The sequence below is a fragment of the Canis lupus genome, chromosome 36 (assembly GCF_003254725.2).
Source record: "Canis lupus dingo isolate Sandy chromosome 36, ASM325472v2, whole genome shotgun sequence".
Taxonomy (NCBI): Eukaryota; Metazoa; Chordata; class Mammalia; order Carnivora; family Canidae; genus Canis; species Canis lupus.
This window is the reverse complement of record NC_064278.1, coordinates 27,904,947-27,926,577: the sequence shown is the minus strand read 5'-3', so window position 1 is coordinate 27,926,577 and position 21,631 is coordinate 27,904,947. Positions and strand designations below refer to the sequence as shown.

Below are 21,631 nucleotides of genomic sequence, written 5' to 3'. Positions count from 1 at the left end.
CAATGTTGATTATGCTATATCTGAACATACATTCCTTTGTGTTTATTCTGTTTGGGATTCACTCAGCTTCATGAATCTGTATGAATACTTTTATCAAGCGTAAGATTCTCAATCCATTACTTCTTCAAATATATTTTTAGCTTCATGTCCTTTATTATTTTCTTATGGAACTCCAAAGTTTTGACCTTTTGTTGTTGTCCCATAGGACCCTGAAGCTCTAGTCATTATTTTCTTTCATTCCCACCCCACCCCCTTTGTCTCCCAGATGTTCAAAAGGAATAAATGCCATTGATCTATCTTGAAGTTCACCAACTTTTCTCATCTCCAATCTGGTACTGAATTTGTTCAGTGAGTTTTTCAGTTCCAGAGTTACTATTTGTTTCTTCTTTATATCATATAGATTCTCTGTACTTGACATTTTAACACTTGTTTCAAAAGTGTTTGACCACAATTTTTATTGCTGCTTCTTCCAACATCTCTCGGTCATCTTTTGCTTTTTTTTTTTTTCCAAGCTAGATGAAATAAACATCATGGTTGGTTGTACCCTGGGTAATTCTGGATTGATTGTAAGGAATTTTGATTTCTGAGGAATTTTTGGAGTAATTTTGAGTAAATTTGGACAATCTTGGAGATTTTGAATGTGATGTCTGAGGGTCTTGTTTAAATTCTATGAAAAAAAAATAATAAAATAAAAAAATAAAATAAATTCTATGAGAAATGCCAAAAGTTATGTTTTAAGTATGAAACCCACCAGATTCTGTTCCAAGCTGCAAGGATTAGCCTGCATTCTCTGCACTGGGCTCCCAACACCTGTCCGGTTTTCAAATCTTTGGAGGTGCTATCCAGTTCTGGGCCATGGATGCCCCACAGGGTTTGGCAAAGGACTTGGGCAGAGGTCTGTTCTTTCCATTCTTAAAGCCTTTTACATGCTAATTAGGATTAGATGCTTCCCTGTGGAAGCCACAGGTGGTAAGTAAGACCCTACTTTATGGGGTTGATTGTCCAGCCTTTCTCTCTAAAATCTCCCCAGCATTCATCTCTTTTTCCTTTGTGTCCCTTGTCCCCACTGCCTTGTAAAAGACAGAAAGCAACTACTTTTGCTATTGAACCATCCAGGACCAAGAGGTGGTAGGATACAGAAACAGAGAGAGTAGACAGTTGGGCTTCAACCCCACCCTGTGAATCTGTAGCTCCCAAGGGAGGAGAGAGAGGAGGGAGGGGGGCAGTCTCATGGCCTAGACTCAGGCTCCTGCAGGCCACCAGCATTGCACCTGCTGCCACCACCACCCCCCTGCCTCTCCAGGGCTACCTACCATCTGTAGTGTGTGCGAGAGAGAGAGAAAAGAGGGAAAAAAGTGTTATTTCCTCTCTGTGAACTTTATAATTCACTTTTTACTTCTCAGGCTAGAACTGAACAGCTTTACCTGAACTGCTTTGTTTGTCGTTGTTGCTGGTTCTGCCTTACTGTGCCCGGTCTGGGTTCCCAGCCGAGTTCAGCTCAGGCCAGGAGGCGCCAAGGGACACAAAGATGGCCAACTGGCCCCCAGTCTTCAAGCACCTGGATTAACGGTGCTGTAGTTCAATCTGCCTGTTGCTGTCCACATTTCGGAGTTCTCAAACAGCTGGGCCGAGCATTGTCAAGGTTACCGTCGTGTTCTGTGGGAGATAAAGGAGTGTGCTTAGTTCATCTTACCCCAAACTGGAAATTCCTCAGTTATATATATATTTTTTCATATATTGTTTTTCAAATAACAAATGTATCATTTTTTATAGCTGGAAACATGGGCACAAAAAGCCTTAGTTTTTAAAGACCAGCTAAATCTGTATACTGTAATGTAATGCTGGAGGCTCTGATACATGTGCAACTGGTAAGTGTTTTAGGTAATGTTATAGGATTTTGTTTTTTTACATTAAATCTTGGCAGAAAATGCAGCATTGATTTTCTCCGTATGTTAATACTATCTATATTGAAACATTTGTATTGTATTTTCACTGACACATGTGGAATATAAATAGATAGTAAGACACACTTTTATTCCAGCCTTAAAGATAAAGATTTTAAAGGTTTATACATATAGAAAATAGCTTACATAAGCCACAGCTTTCTCTAAACAACACATACCTTAAAGAAAGAACTATATACATTTATGTAAATAATACTTTGTTATACCTCCAGGCCATGTTAATTTGCCTAATACCAGGTCGGGTTAATAGCAATTAATGCCTCCTATCCCTTTTTCAAGATATTAACTTATAATTTTACCATAACAAAACACGTAATTCCATATTAGCTTGAAATATTGAAACTGAACTAAAAGTATGACTTCAAAGTGTCACGATTGAAACCAAATCTTATCTGTGGTAGTGACAAAGCATTTAAATCTAGTGTCTGTGTGTGCTACGTATGAGCCAAAGTACTCTATCTTGATATATATGTACTTCATCAGATGATGGTTTGCTGTTTGATATCATCAAATATTCAGTGATAAAACATGTTTGTTCTTCTATGAGTATCATGTATAATATTTTTGCAGGTAGTGCAATTGTCAGTTCTTTTAGAGATTCTAAATATTCATAAACACCATTATGCAAGAATATAAAAACCCTAAGGTAAAAGAAAAATAGAAGTATTTTAGGATGACAATGAGGATCACATCTTTTATATTTTCAGGCTGTACATAATCATTTTTAAAATCATTATGAGAAGGTTTCAAGTCTATAAATGATCTTGTACTTAACTGGTGCTATTTTTTTTAGCTAAGAAAAGACTGTTTGTAGCCTAGGAACTAAAGGAGCTTTCATAACTGATACTGAGCCTGTGCGGCTTTATCATTTTTGGCAAGGATTGGTGTTTCATCATTTAGACACATCAGGTACTTACATTGCCACTATCACATAATTTAAATTGGCATTGCTTAGAATGATGAAAAAAAGACAAAGTACCAATCAGAAACTGAATTTTAGTAGCGGAAACAATTCATCCATGTATTATTGGATTAATGGAAGCTGAGACAACAATTTAGGAATGTTATGTTCATCTTTTTCTTTCTTGGTTGACTAATGTTGACAATTGAATGTTTAGGTCTTTCATATCCACAGAATGTTCCCTGTGGTCTTTTCTCAAATATTCTAGTTGACTGCGTTTTTTAAATTCTGTGGATATAAAATTATTTCAAAACTAAATATTGAATTTGGATACATATTTTTCCTTGTGCAAATACAGCGCATGAGTATATTCTTGATTTTTTAATGAGAAAATGTGATATTTTGTATTTTACTGTGTTTTATGATCTTAGTATCCAGAAACATTCCTCTACAGTCAGATCAAATGTGGATGTATCAAGCAAGTCTGTTTTCTGTAATTACACAGCTCGGGATTAGAAATTGTAGTTTTCTTGTTTGTTTAAAGATTTTATTTTTATTTATTAATGAGAGACACACAGAGAAAGAGATAGAGGCAGAGACACAGGCAGAGGGAGAAGCAGGCTCCATGCAGGGAGCCCGAGTGGAACTCGATCCCAGGTCTCCAGGATCAGGCCCTGGGCTGAAGGCGGCACTAAACTGCTGAGCCACCCGGGCTGCCCTAGAAGTTGTAGTTTTTAAAGCTCACTTATGTCACCCTACTTTAGAAAATTGTTCTCAAGGATGGACTTTCTTTTAAGGCCCTGCTTCATCAGTCAGTGGCTCATTTTTTTTTCCTTAGTATCTTCCATAAATACATCCCTTTTAAACACACACACACACACACACATACACATACACATACACATACATACACATACATACACATTTTTGTTGCATTACTCTCTCTATATAGGTAAATATTATTGAATGATATAAATGAAAAACAAGAATACTGACCTGCTGCCTCCCACCAGTCCTAACCTTCAATCCTGTAGTCCCAACAGCAGGCAAACACATGTTTTCTGCAATTAGGTCTCCTACCAGTTTTAGTATACTTCACAATATTTTCTCAATTTTAGATATCACCTATTCATTTCCTTTTGTGACAAATAGGATTGAATATCTTTACACCATCGCTGTACTCCTTAGTTTTGGGGAGAAGAAACCCACTCCCTCTTCTTGGATTGGAGGATACAAAACACAGCTGCACTTCTTCCTTGATGAATAATTCCAGAATATAGAATCTACTTTCCCCTGAGCCTTATGTTTTCAAAGATGAACAGCTGTGTTGAAGTTTCTTGTTATTGGATTAATTTATTCCGACTAAATCCTGGAGGTGGTAACTGGACCTATAACAATTGTTACTTGAAACTACTCTATTCTTAGTCTCAGCCTCAGTTTGAGTCTCAATTACCAAGCCAAGGACCAGAAGTTAAAGTCTATCACAATATCTTTATCAATAGCTTTACCACAAATTTCCAATTAATAATTATATCGTTTTGACTTTGAATTTATTAGTCAATGTCATGCCAAACATTGTCCAATGGTAAAAATTCCATATTGCTATTGTTTACCATCCCCCCCTTTTATTTTTTTTTAAATTTCACCTTGTTGTTTCTAAGAACACTTAGCATGAGGTCTACCCTCTTAAAAGATTTTTAAGTGTACAATACAGTATTATCTATCAGTACAGTGTTGTACACAGATTTCTATTAAATTTTCTTACTTGCATGTGTTGTTAACCACATAGCTTTATCTTTTTTTCAAAACCCCTTTCCTGTTTTATAACTGCTTTTCTTTGAAAACATTTTTGTTCCTCCAAGTCTAGTAGCTTTTTGAGGATGTTTAGGATGGCTGCAGAATTTCCTGGTTTCTGTTCTCTTCTTCTGCACTTTGGTTGTTGTTATTGGTGATGGTGCTCATGGGGATGTTGATGTTCTTGATGCAAGAGTACCTTTTGTATGGGCTTCCCAAAGAAAACATGGGAAACATAATTTCCGTTGCCTTTTTGTCTGGAAGTGTTTTTATTCTGTTATCAAAAATAATGGATAATCCAGTTGAGTACTGAATTCTGGAATAATTCTGGACTAATGTGTTCTCAGAAATTTAAAAAGAACATTGTCTTCTAGCATTCATAATTGATTTTGAAATATCTGTTGCTACTCTGATTCTTATTCGTCTTATATGAGAGCATGCCACCCAATACCCACACACAGAATATCGTTGGACTTTTTTATTTTTGACTTGAAATTCCAGGTTGTGTCATCTTGGTGAGAGATTTTGTCCAGTCACAATGCTGAGATCTTAGTGGGCTTCTTTAAATTTTAATATCTTTCAGTTCTTCAAAGTTTCATTTTATTATTTCTTTAATATTTTCCTTTGTTTTCAGTTTTCTTATCTAATGTCTCCAGAATTGATTCTGTAATTTTCTTATACTTTGTCTAAAAATTACTTTTGTTGCCATGATTTCTACTGACCAAAACTAATGAGTGTTTCTTGAGGGTTTCCTATCTACTTTTTTAGAGCCTTTAAATTAATTCTTTAAAACACCCACTTCTTTTATTTCATGAATGCAATACAGTCTCTTACTACCCTAAGTATTTTGCTATTTTTTTTAATTTTGGAAATATGGGCTGTTATTTTCTTTTTTTTAATTTCTTCATCTTTATTTTTAAAACTACTTGACTAGAGTATTACTGACATACAAAAGCTATCCATATTTGATTGGAGAAGTTTTCCTTTACTGTTTACAGTGTTTCTGGTTTTTTAAAAAATCTTCTTATCCCACTTTTTTCTTTGTTGGTTTATTTATTGTTTTTACGTTTGTTTCTATGTGTTTTGGAGTTGAGGTTATAGTTAATGCTATATAAGCTAATATCTAATGATGATTTGAGTATAGTTTCATACTTAGTAGTGAGAAATAAGAACATGTATGAATCTGAAAATAAAACATGAATGGGTTCTATTTTTCCAGTGAAACCTCTCATCCACTTTGTTAACAAAAAGAGTCTAATTTTTTAAGGTAGTCATCTGAAAGAATATCTTTTGAATGCCTAAAAGGGCCTTGAGATATTGGCATTTGAAGAGCTCTCCTCAAATGGATAAATCTCCATCTAACCACAAAACCACATGTTCTTCCATATAAGCCCTATCCATGGTTTCAGAGCCTCTTATTAGTAAAATAATAGCAACATTCTTGGATATATCTCAAGTGTCATGGGAGTACAGGAAATAGCTGACATTTTAGCTTATTAAAACTGGGATTACTTAAGAAGGAAGAGATACTTGCTATGCCCATGAAGAATTAACATTTCAGAAACAGTTCACTGGGAAAATATTTTCAAAGTAGAATGTTGTATGTACAAGAGTAAAAAAGTTCAAGAAATATTTAGAGTACGTGGATTTTTTTTGTGTATAGATGTAATTTCATTGGGCAAATGCCTATGACTTGAATAGTTCAGTCTTATCCACATGTTTGTGTTTAACTGTATAAGAAATTCAAATTATTTTCCAAATGGTAGTATCATTTTACATTTCCATCAGCAATGTCTGAGTGTTGTGGTTATTCCACACTGTGGCCAAAACTTAGCACTGTGGTTTTTTGTTTGTTTGTTTGTTTTTGGTTTTGTTTTGTTTTGTTTTGTTTTTTGCTAGTCAAGTAAGTGTGGAGAGATATTTCATGAGATATTAAGTTTTTTAATTTGTACTTTCTGATGCTTTATTATGTTGAGTATGTTTTTACTTAGTAATTGGTCATTCACTTATCTTCTTTTGTAAAATACCATTTCAAATATTTTGCCAAATTTGACTGAAATTTTTTCTTATTGTGAATGCTTAAGTTTACTCTACTTTTGACATACATACATATCAAAATGTTTATATATTAATATAACCAATATAACATAATATTTCCCTACAGTTTGAGATTTAATTGTAATTTTGCTAAATATGTTGTTCAATGAACAGGTGCATTTATTTTGATTGAGTTTAATTTATAACACATATTTCTCAATGTTTATGTCATGCCTATTCAAGATCTCAAAATGTTCTGCTATATTTGTCTTGTAAGCTTCATTCTAGAAATTTTATAGTTCTAATTTTTATGTCCCCAAAGTGCATGGGGCTAACACTGAATATAAAGAAGTAACCAATCAAGTTCTGGGTCAGGTCAGCAGTATGGTATGGAGACATGGGAGTGTTGTTGGGCTATAGAGTAAAGAAAACTTCTAAGTGGCATGAATACCTGGCTACTGAGCTTTAATGTATAGAATGGTTAAAAATTCTAAAAGATGGGTTATAAATGCTTGAAGAGTTCTTGAGAGAAATAATTAGTTAGAACAGAAAGTCTTAAAAAAAAGAACAGAAAGTCTTAATCTTCCTCAATATATTTGGAGCTAGTGGTGAAATAATTGTAAGGAACTTTTCTATACCCAGTTCTACCAAGGCTCCATCCAGCTCAACTATAATAAGACTAACTCAGTACTCCATTCAAGCATAGATGGAGTGATGAAAGGAGTGGCTATACATTCCTCTGGTAGCAGATATTACTATCTTTAGTCCTTTCTTTTCCCCACCCCACACAATTGTAGAAATATAACTTCAAAAAATTAACAGGCATATGAAAAAGCAAAACAAATAAACAACAACAACAACAAAAAACATGTGACCCACAATCAAAAGAACATGCAGGTCAGTAGAAATAAATCTACAAAGGGATCAGCCTTTACAGAGGGTTTGGAAATAGCACATAAGTTCTTTAAAATAGCTTTGATAAGTGTTAGGAGTTCTAGAGGAAAATATGGACAAAATTTAAGAACATGAGGGAATCAGCAGTGAAATAAAAGCTTCAATTGTACTCAATTTAAATAAGAGAACTGAAAAAAATACAATAACCAAAATGAATTCACCTATGGGCTTAACCAAAACTTAAGCACAGCAAAAGAATAAAATAATGTATTTGAAGAGAGGTCAATATAAACAATCCAAGTCATAACACAAAGAGAAAAAAAATCTTAGAAAAATACTTATAGCTTGAGAAACAATGGCAACAATCCTAACATGGATATGAGTTTATTCTGAGAAGAAAAGGAGAGAAAGAATGAGACAGAGAAAATATTTGAAAGGCACAGTCCAAGGTTTTTTTCAAAAGACATAAATCCAACGATGCAGAAAACTCACTAAGCTCAGAGAATGGGTAAATAAAAGAAAGAACCTCTTACACATAATATAGTCGAATTGCTGAAAAGGAAAATAAGTAGTAAATGCTGAAGCTGCCAGACAATAAAAGACACATTCCATAAAGGGGAAAACCCATCCAAAGGCCATGTAAACTTCAAATCATAGCTATTTTTATAAACTCATCAGAGAGTTTAGGACCCAATGTTATTTAAATATACTAATGAGAGGGAGGGAGGGAGATTGAAAAAGGTCTGGGAGGCAAAGTCTCTTCAAATACTGGGAGCAGGGGAATGCAGAGCTATAAAAGTCACTCTAAATTTCCACTTACTGAAGTTTGAGGCAGGAAATTTGATATCTCACCAACAAAATGCCTTAGTAGGCAAGAAAGCTAAGAGACAACCTTTCGAGACAATCTGGATATTATTGAGCATATTACCACATAGAGAACTAAGATAAGAGTGAAAAATAAGAGAACTTCCCAAAGATTCAATCTGCCAAACAGATGAGCTATGATGGGGGAGGGCGGGAGGGAAGCCTCTCTTACCCTTAGAACCCATGAAAAAATCCTGACTTTGCTCTAAAAAAGTTTACAGCCAGTGATAAACTGAATCAAAATAAAGTTGTAATGAAGACCTGACCCAGATGAACCAAAGATCAGGCTGACATGATTTCCACTCTAATGACCTAACAGCAAAAGGGACTTGTGTAGAAAAATAGCATTGCTTCATCTTTCATTGCTCTTCTGTATGAGATACCTGGTGTGGATTTATAGATAAAGAGACATATAAAAAAGCAAGGAAACAAAAACTGTGGTCAAGAGATGCAAAATATTAATAGAAGAAGACTCTGAAGTGGTTAAGACTTATTGGACAATGATCTGAACATAACTGATAAAATGCCTAGGGCAAAAAGTAGACAACATGCTTTGGCAAGTGATATTTTAGTAGATATATGGAAACCATAGAAAAGGAAAAGTGGAAAGTCTAGAAATGAAAAACATAGTATCAGAAATAAATAATTTAATAAGTGAGATTAAGAGCAAGGGAAATCATCAGTGATAGTTTCATGACAATTGCCACATTTCAGCCTCCTTTCTTTAAAGTTTTACATGATATTTCAGGAGCACAGTGGAGTCTACTCAATCTTTATTTGATTTGAGTATTCTATAGAATTAAAAAAAAGTTATTTAAGCACATTTTGCAATTTTATGGATGATTGGCTTTTTGCAGATTGTAATAATATAAATAAATGAATCCATGTATGAGTAGAAGTGTAGAAGTGAAGGGGATTCAGGGCAGTTTCTGAATTCATCTTTATGCTTCTGAAAAAAAGAAAAATATCAAATTAATTTCAACTTTGAATGTTTTCATGAAATAGATTCCATGAAATGGCCTGGTTCATAAAGTAAAAGGAAATAACACACACACACACACACACACATGTTTGAGAAACCCAGAAAAGCTATAAATTTGTGAAACATTTGACAAAGCAGTCTGTTGAGCCAAGGTGGCAAGTCAAAGTATGTGGAACAAACTGCAAGTGAAATGATGAGATAGAAAGGTGGAAGACTGAAGACTCTGGATCTCAACCTTTAAAACCATGTATGATCATTCTTAGCTAAGAAGGAATGAGCATTTATTACTTAAGTCCACATGATTAAGTAGAATTAAATCTACCTTTAACCGGTTATAATTTGGTTAATTGATTTTAACTAATTTCCCATTACTTATAATCAAACCATATAGACTCAGATAGTCACTCCTTTCAAAATTTCCTTTCTTTTGTTTTCCTTGCCTCAAGAGATAGACCTAGAAAGAAATTTCTGCAGCCAGTGTCAAAGAGGTTTCTGCCTGGGTTCTCTAGGATTTTTATGATTTCAAGTCTCACTTTTAGGTCTTTAATCTATTTTGAATTTATATTTATGTTTGATGTAAGAAATTGGTCTAGTTTTATTCTCTTGCATGTTGCTATTCATCAAGATAAAAAGTTATTGCACAATGAAGGAAACAATCAACTAAACTACTAAAAGGCAACCTACTGAATGGGAAAAGATATTTGCAAATGACATATCTGATAAAATCAAAATCAATGAAGAACTTATGAAACTCAACACCCAAAAATGAATAATCTAATTTAAAAATGGGCAGAAGACATGAATAGACATTTTACCAAAGAAGACATACAAATGGCCAACAGACACATGAAAAGATGCTCAACATCACTGATCATCAGGCAAATACAAACCAAAACTCTAATGAGATAGCACCTCACACCTATCAGAATGGCTAAAATCAAAAACAGAGGAAACAACAAGTGTTGGTGAGGATGTAGAGAAAAAGGAACCCTCGAGTACTTTTGGTGGGAATGCAAACTGGTGCAGCCAGTGTGGAAAACAATATGGGGATTTCTCGAAAAGTTAAAAATAAAGCTATCCTGGAATCCAGCAATTGAACTACTAGGTATTTACTCAAAGAATACAAAAATACTAATTTAAAGGGATCCACACACATCGAAGTTTACAGCAGCATTATCTAGAATAGCCAAATTATGGAAAGAACCCAAGTGCCCATCGACTGATAAATGGATAAAGAAAATATGATACACACACACACACACACACACACACAATGGAGTATTACTCAGCCATAAAAAGAAAATATAATCTTGCCATTTGCAATGACATGGATGGAGCTAGAGAGTATTACGCTAAGTGAGTTAAGTCAATCAGAGAAAAACAAATAGCATAAGATTTCACTCCTATGTAGAATTTAGGCAATAAAACAAATGAGCAAAGAGGGGAAAGAAAACCAACAGAGAGACAAAGCAAGAAATGATAGAAAACCAACTGATGGTAACTAGTGTCAAGGGAGTAGGGGATGGGTAAAATACAAGATGAAGATTAAAGGAGGGCACTTGTGATGAGCATCAGGTTATATGGAAGCATTAAATAAGTATATTGTACACCTGAAACTAACGTTATAGTGTATCAACTAACTGGTATTCTTTAAAAATTAAAAAGAAATAGATGATAGACAGAGAGATAGAGAGAAAAATAGATGGAATGGGGGAATCATAGCACCTGAGCTAGAGTGCTTTCAACAAAATGAGTAGATATTAGGTTGATACCTGATTGTATCTCGTGAGTCTTGCTTCTCCAGTATATCGGTTAGACTATGACAAAAAAATCATTTAACAATTGTACAAATAGAATTTCCTTTCAAATTATGGTGATGTATTATAGGCATGCTTTTTATATGTATTTCTTAAGTTTTTAGCCATTTGTTGTAGATAACTATTTTAGAAAATTTACATATTATGCTTTTTCTCCTATAATTTAGTTAGCTGCCAAATATTAATTTACAAATAATTAAATTAACTACCAAAGTGATAATACCCAGGTCTTACATAGCCTAGGGAAAGATTTCTGACTGTGCAATCCCTACAAAGAGCTGCATAAAATGCATTGTGTCAAATAACAGGGAGTAGTATGACACACTATATTTCCCCCTCTCTATAGTACAGTTAAAGCCTCTGAAGAGTCTACAGTAAAAAAAAAAAAAAAAAAAAAAAAATTAACACATTTAAACCCAATATTGCTCACACATATCTAATGAAACACTATTATTAAACTGCTCAAACAGTACAATGATCTTAGATTCAGATTAATAAGCAAACTTCATGAGACTTGATAGACTTTTCTCAACATTAAATTTACTTAGCCCCTCAAAGGGGTATATGGTAGGCATCAAAAAATGCATCACCAAAACCAAATATCCTTGAGTCCCTCCACACCTGGGATGTGGTGATCCCAGAAGACCATGAGGACGAATTGAAGAGAATTTGGATGTGAACATACAACCTCCATTTAGGCAAGATGTCAGCTCTGTAGTCCCTTCAGATCAAGGATAGGTAAAGAGATTCCATTTCCCAAGTTGTATTGTATCATACCATTACCCGTTAATCAGGACTTAAGAAATAATTTCAACAAAACTGTTTGATCGCCTCAGCTTGGTATTTGTCTCTAATACCATACATGCCTAGAAATTCTGTATTGGTGTTTTGAGGATGATTTGATCAAGGTGTCCCTGAGACTGAACGAAATTCCATGCAATATTTTGTTAACTATTTTCTTCCACCAAGAAAACATTGTGATTTTTTAAGTATCCACAGGGCCCAATTTTGGAAATGTTTTCACTAGTAATTAAATTGAATTACTTAGTCTTTACATAAGTTAACTAAACTAAGATGTTATATTAGAATCTTTCTAAAAACTTACTTATGCTTGGATGGATACATATTGCATTGAAATTGTCTGTTATGATCTTGAGGATAGAATAATGGGATTTTTTTGGTCTTTTTGAGATCATATGGGCAACTCCTTATATACCACATGGGTCAAACAAAATTATGACACAAAAGTACAAGGTGCGTGTCCCCTAAAAATTAATGGATATTACTAATTTTTAAAAATGCACCAAACAAAAACTCCTTATTCTAGGCAATACATATGTATATGTGTGTTGGCATATATATGTACATGTTAATATATGTGAAAAATGTTTTAGCGACTGTGACAAAAAAAGGTAGATACGATCATATTCCTACTTCATGAGCTTATGCAACATAGGGAATGAAAGAAATACTTGAAGAAAAAACACTAGATATTAAAATATGTAAGTAAAAGTCTGACTTCAGAGGAATGTCAAATCACTCAGAGTTGATTCATCAGGGCAAAGTTCATACAGCAAGTGACATTTAATTTGGTTTCTACCAGTGGGTGACTATATCAACAGAAATACGTCATCAGATTTTGAGAGAAAAATATCAAAAAATAAATAAACAGAAGTAGGAGTTTAACCAGTCATATCTATACTGTTTGGATAATAGAGTAGTGAAAAATTGAATCAGAGAGTTATGTTCTAAATTGTAGAACTTTGAGTAAAAATAAAATCTGTACATCTTTCAGCCACCAATGAGTAGCTATGGATAAAGAGAGTGATATTGCTAGAGAGTGATTAGGACCTTTTAAGACCCATCTCTGCACAAATGATAGAAACAAATATAGAGCCAAGTGCACATACTAATGAAAGCCCGCCCCCAAAAAAAGTGAGTATGAGGAGAAACTTTTCTAGAAAGTCTTCATGTTTAAGATGTGAAATAATGATTAAAAATATGTTGTTGTCTAATGTGGTACAAGCTTATTTAATTTTACCGATGTCAGACACAGTGTTCAGTTATTCATTATGCAGTAGAAAGTGTTTATGGCTCCTACACTGAGAAGGGAAAATACCTTATTAGATACGTAAACATTGAAGAAAGGTCTATACATTGTACTTCCATCTTCAGAAATTACTAAAAATGCTGGGCAAAGTATATTTATAAGTTCACCTTAAAAATGTCAAAGAGCTGACATCATAGTATAAAGCTGATGAAATTCTCTAAGGGAAAAAAAATGAACTCTGATTGCTACCTTGGGTACCAGGTGACTGAACCCACACATGTTCTGAGTGTTTGATGATCCAAATAAATTTGGTTTGGTCTTTGGTGGATTTATGCGGTGCTAAGAAAGAAATCAAGGGCCAACAGGGTCTGAATAAGCTGGGGAACTTAAGAGGAGATGCCCTTACATTCATCTGGGACACCAAAGTGCCACAGCCCTGGCATTATTGTAAAATAATATCTGCCAGGGGATTTTAAAGAAGATTGTCTTGATACTGAGTGGATCATGGGGGCAAAGAACAAGGATAAAGCATATTTGAGACTCAGATCATCTGGGGCTGTGAGAACCTAAAGCTATGAATTTAATGGTATATGGTACCATAGTAGTGCCCCAAGTAATGTTTAAGGCAAGAGGAAATATCCTCTAATAGGGAAATTGAAGAAAAGAAAGAAAGAAAGAAAGAAAGAAAGAAAGAAAGAAAGAAAGAAAGAAAGAAAGGAAGGAAGGAAGGAAGGAAGGAAGGAAAGAAAGAAAGAAAGAGAAGAAAGAAAGAAAGAAAGAAAGAAAGAAAGAAAGAAAGAAAGAAAGAAAGAAAGAAAGAAAGAAAAGAAAAGGAAGAAAGGAAGAAAAGGAAGAAAGGAAGGAAAGAGGAAAGAGAGAGGGAGAAAGGAAGAAAAACAACTTTCATCCTAGGCCAAGATTTTCAACAATAATGAATGGTATGCAGATGATACACACCTTAGCAGACAAGGTGTAAATGATGTGTAAAAAACAAGGTGTAAAAAAAAAAAAAAAAAAGTGTCTATGTAGGAACAAACAGAATCAAAAGCTTACAATGAAAGAAATAATAAAATAAAAGCCTACAAAAATTCCAGATTTGAAGCTATAAGGCATATATCATAAAGCAATTTAAATTATTAAAAAAAATAAAGATAAACTTTAAGATCTTTTCAAGCATCAGAAACAACGAAATGTAACAAAACACACTTGAAAAAAAAGCAGCGAATAAAATTCCTAAACCATAAATGATACGCCACAGGCACACCTCAGAGATACTACAGGTTCGGTGCCAGATGAAGTGAATATTATAGTACAGAGAGTCAAACCTATTATTTTGGTTTCCCAGTGCCTATATGATGGGGCCTATGGAGTGGGCTAGAGCATCGTGTCTAAAATGTATGTGGTTTAAAAATTCCTTATTGCTAAAAAATGTTAACCATCGTCTGAGCTTTCAGTGAGTCACCAACACTGAGCAAAGATCACCCAAACAAATGTAATATTAGGGCAGCCTGGGTGGCTCGGCGGTTTGGCGCCTGCCTTCAGCTCAGGTCGTGACCCTGGGGTCCCGGGATCGAGTCCCACATTGGGCTCCCCACAGGGAGCCTGTTTGTCCTCCTGCCTGTGTCCTGCCTCTCTCTCTGTCTCTCATGAATAAATAAATAAGATCTTTAAAATAAATAAATATGTATATGTTTTATAAAAAATGAATGGACTAATGAAGGAAATGTTTGAAATAATGTGAGAATTACCAAGATGTGACACAAGGACGTGAAGTGAGCAAATGCTGTTGGAAAAATGGTGCCAATAGACTTACTTTTCATGCAGGGCTGCCGCAGACCTTTAATTTCTAAAAACAGTATCTGTGAAGTGCAGTAAAGCGAAGGGCCACAGAGCGAAGTGCGTCTGTACTTGACAGCAGGAACTGAACTGGAGGTTTCAGCAGAGTATTCCTCAGCTGCGTCTTTCTGGTACCCCAGGCCTCCTTATTTGGTATCTACCATAAAATTAAATTGTTCCAGAATATGTATTAACCTTGATATATTTATTTATAGTTAGTGCTTGTGCTTGTAAACTGAAGAAATATATTTTATGTATGAAAAATAACAATTTGGCTGGTACTTTGAGGTTTAATATTTACCTGCTAGCGAGTGCATTTGATCATTTCAATGGGCCAAAGGAGCTTTCTCATGCTCACATAATGAATAGTGAAAATATTTATTTCCCCCCTTTTCCTCCCCTGCGTTTTAAAAGTATTTCTTCTTCACCCGTCAATGAAAATACTTATTCATTATTTTTTTAGATACAATATTGGGTCATATGTTCACCAGCTTCAATATGACCATCTAGTCCAAGTCATAACTGAGTACTTGCTGACATTGAAGACAGCACCAATTAATGAGTCCACATGAAGTCGATGGATATGCCCGGTCTTCCTGAGTTTTGATGAGTTGCCTTAGGAATTATTCTTTCATGTCTGGGCACATCTACTGATTTAACAAAACCATTGATCTAGAGTTGTTTCACATTAAGCCCATGATCAGATAATTGGTCCGACCCTAGACTGTTTATAAAAAGCTCCCATGTATCTACCATGATGAGTCAAAGGAAGCCCCGACACACCTGTACAGTGGGAAGCAGCAGCTGCTTTGAAACTCAGTCTGCAGACTCTATAACAGTGTCTCAAAATCTTATATTAATACTTGAATTACCTACGGAAATCTTGTTGGGATCTTTTTAGGGGAGAACCGCAAAAGCACATTTTCCTAAGAAACTATAATCCATGTTTAAACAGTTTGAAAAAAAAAAAAACTACAAATGCATCTATATCTATGGCATTTATTTTTATATTTTTATTTGTTCATAAATGAAAAGATTGTCTCTCTCTTTTTTTTTTTTTTTTTGAGAGAGGGAGAGAGAGAGAGTTGAGGGGTGTGGGAGGGACAGAGAGGATCTTAGAAGCAGGCTCCACACCAAGCGCGGAGCCCAACTCGGGACTCAATCTCCCAACCCTGAGATCACGACCTGAGCTGAAATCAAGGGTCAGATACTTACCTGACTGAGCCACCCAGGCTCACCCTCCTCCTTTTCATATCTGTAGTATTAGCTCTTTATGTCAATTCTAATTTCCTAGTTTGCCAATTACAGTTGTATGCAGAACATATTTAATGAAGTCTATACTAAAATGAACAGTTTAATTCATTGGTTCTATGTCATGTCCCTCCTTAAGCTTGAAATCCTTACCATTAAGCAGCATTCTTTTGTAATGGCTCTTTTTTTTTCCCTCTAAAATTTCTTTCTAGTCCTAATCAAATTTCCAGTTTTTCCGCTTTCAGTTTGTAAAATTTCTGCAAAATGAATTTTTTTTTACACAGCTTTTTATTTTTTCTTTTAGTTTTCCCTTTTCTTACTTTTTTACTTCTTTCCCCTTCACTTACAACTCAAGACATTCCTTTTTAATAGCTTTTCATTCATCAGTGGGTTCACTTCGCCACTTCTAATTATTCTATATAATACCTTAAACACTCTAGGGTAAAAATCATACATATAGATGAAGACTAAAATTATATGAAACAGATAAATTCTCTGGTCTTCTTCTAATGTATGATTGTGAGAAATATGCTGTTTTGTCATTTTTCTGATACTTGTTTAGATGACAACCTGTCTCTTTTACTCTAAGGTTAAATAAACCAAATAGAAATTTAAAAAAATTACTGTTACTCTTTGGTGTTTAGCATATTTTCAGTCCATTTTCTATTAATACAATTAACAAAGTACATAGAATTTGAAAATACTGCTTTTTAATATTGTTTTAAACCAGAAAAATGATAAAGTCCCCCACGTTTTGCTTTATATTTCTTACACCATTTCTGCTTTTTTTGTCATTTCCAGTGCTCATCTTTGAATGTACTGAAACCAGGCCCACTGCTGCTTCAAGAAAGACAGGGTTTCAACAGCCTGAAACTTACTGCTACTTTACACGATGTTCTGGCAAATTGCCTGTTCATTCTTATTTATAGATCTTAGAAAAATAACAACTGTGCCTTGAATTTGAGCATATCAAGTGCCAAACTCTTATGTTATCGTCTCAAAGTAGTTAAATTTATTAGATCTGCATAAATACTCTCTGAGGTCAATGTCACCAATTTTGACATAAATTCAAGATGTTTCATACATGGACATATTTTAAACTTAAACATCTTGTCTTATTAAAAGTATCATTTGGATAAATATAATATTTTAAATAAATTGACAAAACATTGTTTTTATCTCATTTAAATGTATAAATGTTAGAGAGTGATGCCAACACGGGGTACCTCAAATAAATTAAAATTGATGAGATTTTTCTTCAGGATACAAATAAAATGGATATGGAAGATGAACTATGGATGTTACATATCTAAGTAACCAATCATATGATAGACTAGGATCTTCATTTTTGTTTATTATTATTATTTTTTATTTTTATGATAGTCACAGAGAGAGAGAGAGAGAGAGAGAGAGGCAGAGACACAGGCAGAGGGAGAAGCAGGCTCCATGCCCTGGGAGCCCGACGTGGGATTCGATCCCGGGTCTCCAGGATCGCGCCCTGGGGCAAAGGCAGGCGCTAAACCGCTTCGCCACCCAGGGATCCCTTGTTTAGTTTTTTAACGATTTTATTTATATATTTGAGAGAGATCAAGTGGGGGGGACATAGCAGAGAGAGAGAGAGAGGGGAGAAGCAGACACCCCACTGGGCAGGGAGCCAAATGCAGGGCTCCATCCCAGGACCCAGAGTCACAGCTGAGCCAAAGGCAGACACTTAACCAACTGAGCAACTCAGGTGCTTCTTCATTTGTTTTTATTTACAAAAGGTAGAAAAGGGGTGATCCTAGGAAACAAATTCAAATACCAGGCACTCAAAGATGTTCCTTTTATTTTTGCCACAAGTACTCCCCAAATCATACTCAGTCCTACTGACATTGGGATGCTATCATAATTGTTAGACCAGCTTAATATCAATTTTATTTGTAAGTTCATCTCTTTCCAGTTTATTGTAAATATTGAAAATGGCCAATTAAATCTGTTGTTTTTAAAATAAAATTCAACAGAACAAGAAAGTTTTAGGGAGGCCTGGGTGGCTCAGCGGTTGAGCATCTGCCTTCAGCTCAGGGCATGATCCTGGAGTCCCGGGATCGAGTCCCACATTGGGCTCCCTGCATGGAGCCTGCTTCTCCCTCTGCCTGTGTCTCTGCCTCTCTCTCTCTCTCTCTATGTGTGTCTCTCATGAATAAATAAATAAAATCTTAAAAAAAAAGAATAAGAAAGTTTTAAAGTTCAATATCTTAATGAAATGAGGATCTAGAGTTTGGAATCAATGAATTATTCAAAGAGAGTTATATTTTACTTATTCACATATTACTTTCATCATATACTACATAACATAAAAGAGTGAAGGTAGAAAAAGAAAATTGTAAATTAACTTGTTGTGATGTGGAAAATTTAGGATATTGGAGACTTCGTTTTTAATGAAGGGATATGGAAAAAGAATGGTCTTCTCTAAAGAGTTAACTCTTCTAAAACTCCCACCTTTTCAAAGGCACTTTGACTCTGAACTTCATTTGCTACCTCTTGTAAATAAAGCTTATGAAAACATGATAAATGTAGGTTTTAAATGTCAATTCCTAAGGCCTAAAAAATTTAGTTCCATTCATCAGTATGTGATATGTAAATAACACACCATTATAAGAGTTAAAATGAGTATGGTTCCTGATGAGGGTTCAACATACAATTTTTCGACTTTATAGGGTGTAAAGGCAGTATGCATTCAGTAGAAACTGTACTTTGTGTTTTGAATTTTTCTTTTTCCAGGCCGCTGATTTGGTAGGCTACCCTCTAGTGATTTTGGGCAGCATTAGCTCAGGGATTCCTAGTTAGCCATATGGTCAACCTGTGTAAACAATACACTAACAACCATTTCGCTCCCCTACAACCAGTCTATTTTTCACTCTCAGTAGAGTATTCCATATATTATGTGATATTACTCAACATTTTAAAATAAAGTAGGCTTTCTGTTAGAAGATTTTGTCCAACTGTAGTCTCAGGTAAGTTTCTGAGTACTTTTAAGGTAGGTGATGTTTGGCAGGTGAGGTGTATTAAAAGTATTTTGAATTTAGGATATTTTCAACTCATAATGGATTTGTTGGAACACAATCCCATCATAAGTCAAGGCAATCTGTACTTTCAAAGGGAAATTTAATTCTTTTGAAATGGCACTTCTGAAATAGTAATGAAAGTGATAAAATATTATTTCTCTATTATTAAATATAATTACTTAGAATAAATTATAATTATATAAAAAGTAAACACTTTCAATGGATGCATGTTTTCTTGAGTACTATTTACTATATTCAAGTAATGGGGATGGTGTATACATGCCCAGAAGTGCCAGGTTACAAGGTGAGAATGGAAAAGATGGGATAAGACAGTTTCCAGGTCTGTCCTGTTCAAGAAAATTAGAATTTGCACATATTGTGCTGAAAAAAAAACTCCACATTTCCATGGAATATAACTTTGACTTAGACGCATTAAAAGAATTTTAAAGAAGCATTTTAAGGTACATTTTCCTAGGTAAGAAGCCCTATAAGGTATATTAACATAAAGCATATTACTGTTTCTCAAGCAAAAAGAAAAAAAAAATCTTATTTTTTGGCCATGATGAAGAAATTTTATAGCATTTTCCTAGAGAAACTTGTACTATAAAAATGAAAGGTCTTCCTGACAGACACAACCAATTAAAAAACACTTGTTGAACAAATAAATAAAAATTATGTGACATGATAGGGGTGCTGACTATGGCTATAATGGCAATCATAATATACAAATGCATCATATCAACAGATTGTATAACTTAAACTTGCACAATGTTATACTGTCGAATATATTTCAATAAAAATAGAGCAAATAAAAAAGACTTTTTGAATAAATGAAATAAACGTCATCTTGTTTTACTTTGTCATTTTCTACCTAAGGAAATATTCACATGCACTGTTTCACAAAGAAGCCAAGGCTGGTCACTGGTGAAGCCTACTCCTAACTTGATCCCCTCACGTTCCTCTAATATTTTTGCTCAATATACTTGAAATAACCAAGTTGTTAGCCTATCATTGTTTTTACTGGTCATTGTTCATCACACCTACAGTGCTCTTGGTAGTTAAGGACATTTTAATAACATTAAATGATAGAAATTTGTGTCCTCCATGGATGTTTGTGCTTGGGAAAAGTCTTATTTCTGGTGATCCAGCACTGTCCAAAGTGTGATCATCTTGTTTCATCAGCATTTATCAATTCCTTATTAGAATGGAGCTTAAAAGTAAAGAAAACCATGGTGTCTTAAGTGGAGATTTAAGTGCTGAAATACATCTTTTTTATTCCTTAAGAAAAATCTCACCATGATTTATTATTATTCAGAAGGATAGAGCATTCTAAAAATGGGTCACTCCATTGTCAGCATGTTCCAGATTAGCTGACAGAAGAGAAAAAAAGATAATTTGGAATTTAGCCATGTTCATTTTAACTAATGGGTCATATTTGAACAAGTTTTTGACATACAAAGAAAAATAATCTAATTCCCAAGTCAAGTCACTGTGCATTTTTACATCTTGTTTAGCTAATGAAATTATCTGACTCTGGAATATATCTTTCTGATTTTTACATCCAAATAATAGTATTAAATTTTTTTTGTCTGTGTCACAGCACACTGCCTAGACACTAACACTGAGAATAAGCAGGGAGGATGTTGAAAAAATTTAATGGCTTATATTTAATAACTAGAGACTGTATGGGGCATTCCCTTATTAAATATTTACCATCTGCTAGAAAACCAGATGGCCAAATTGTTCTTTGATAATATAGTTCACAATAATGTATTAGTTTTGCTTTGGTATAAACAAATTTTTTTAAAAGTAGAGAGAAAGAAAAAAAACATTAAATAAACGATTTTTACATCAAGATCTTAACCATTGAATTTTAATCTTTTAAAAGCTAAATTTATTATGGTCTGTTACCAGTATTTATTTTCTTCAAAAAGCTACAGAATTTTCAATAGGAATAATTGAGATGAAATGCCAGTGGTTGCAACAGTTAGGTGCATTGGAATCATCTAAGGACTTTGCTAAATATTGAATACAGAAATGTTATATATTTGTCAAGAATATAGTAGACAAGGCAGCCCCGGTGGCACAGTAGTTTAGCACCACCTGGAGCCTGGGGTGTGATCCTGGGGACCCTGGATGGAGTCCCACGTCAGGCTCCTTGCATGGAGCCTGCTTCTCCCCCTGCCTGTGCTTCTGC

At 34.5% G+C, this 21,631-nt stretch overlaps 1 long non-coding RNA gene across 2 annotated transcripts in view; it reads right to left on the bottom strand.

Moving 5' to 3' along the window:
* Window positions 1-488: 488 nt before the first annotated feature.
* LOC112668232 (uncharacterized) overlaps window positions 489-21,631 on the bottom strand; it is a 35,870-nt gene continuing 14,727 nt past the window's right edge. For both annotated transcript variants that reach the window (XR_007408720.1, XR_003141593.3), the window contains 3 exons: window positions 15,117-15,296; window positions 1,425-1,656; window positions 489-667 (listed from right to left, as the gene is read on the bottom strand). This is a non-coding gene — a long non-coding RNA (uncharacterized LOC112668232). The remainder of the gene's footprint in view (window positions 668-1,424; window positions 1,657-15,116; window positions 15,297-21,631) is intronic.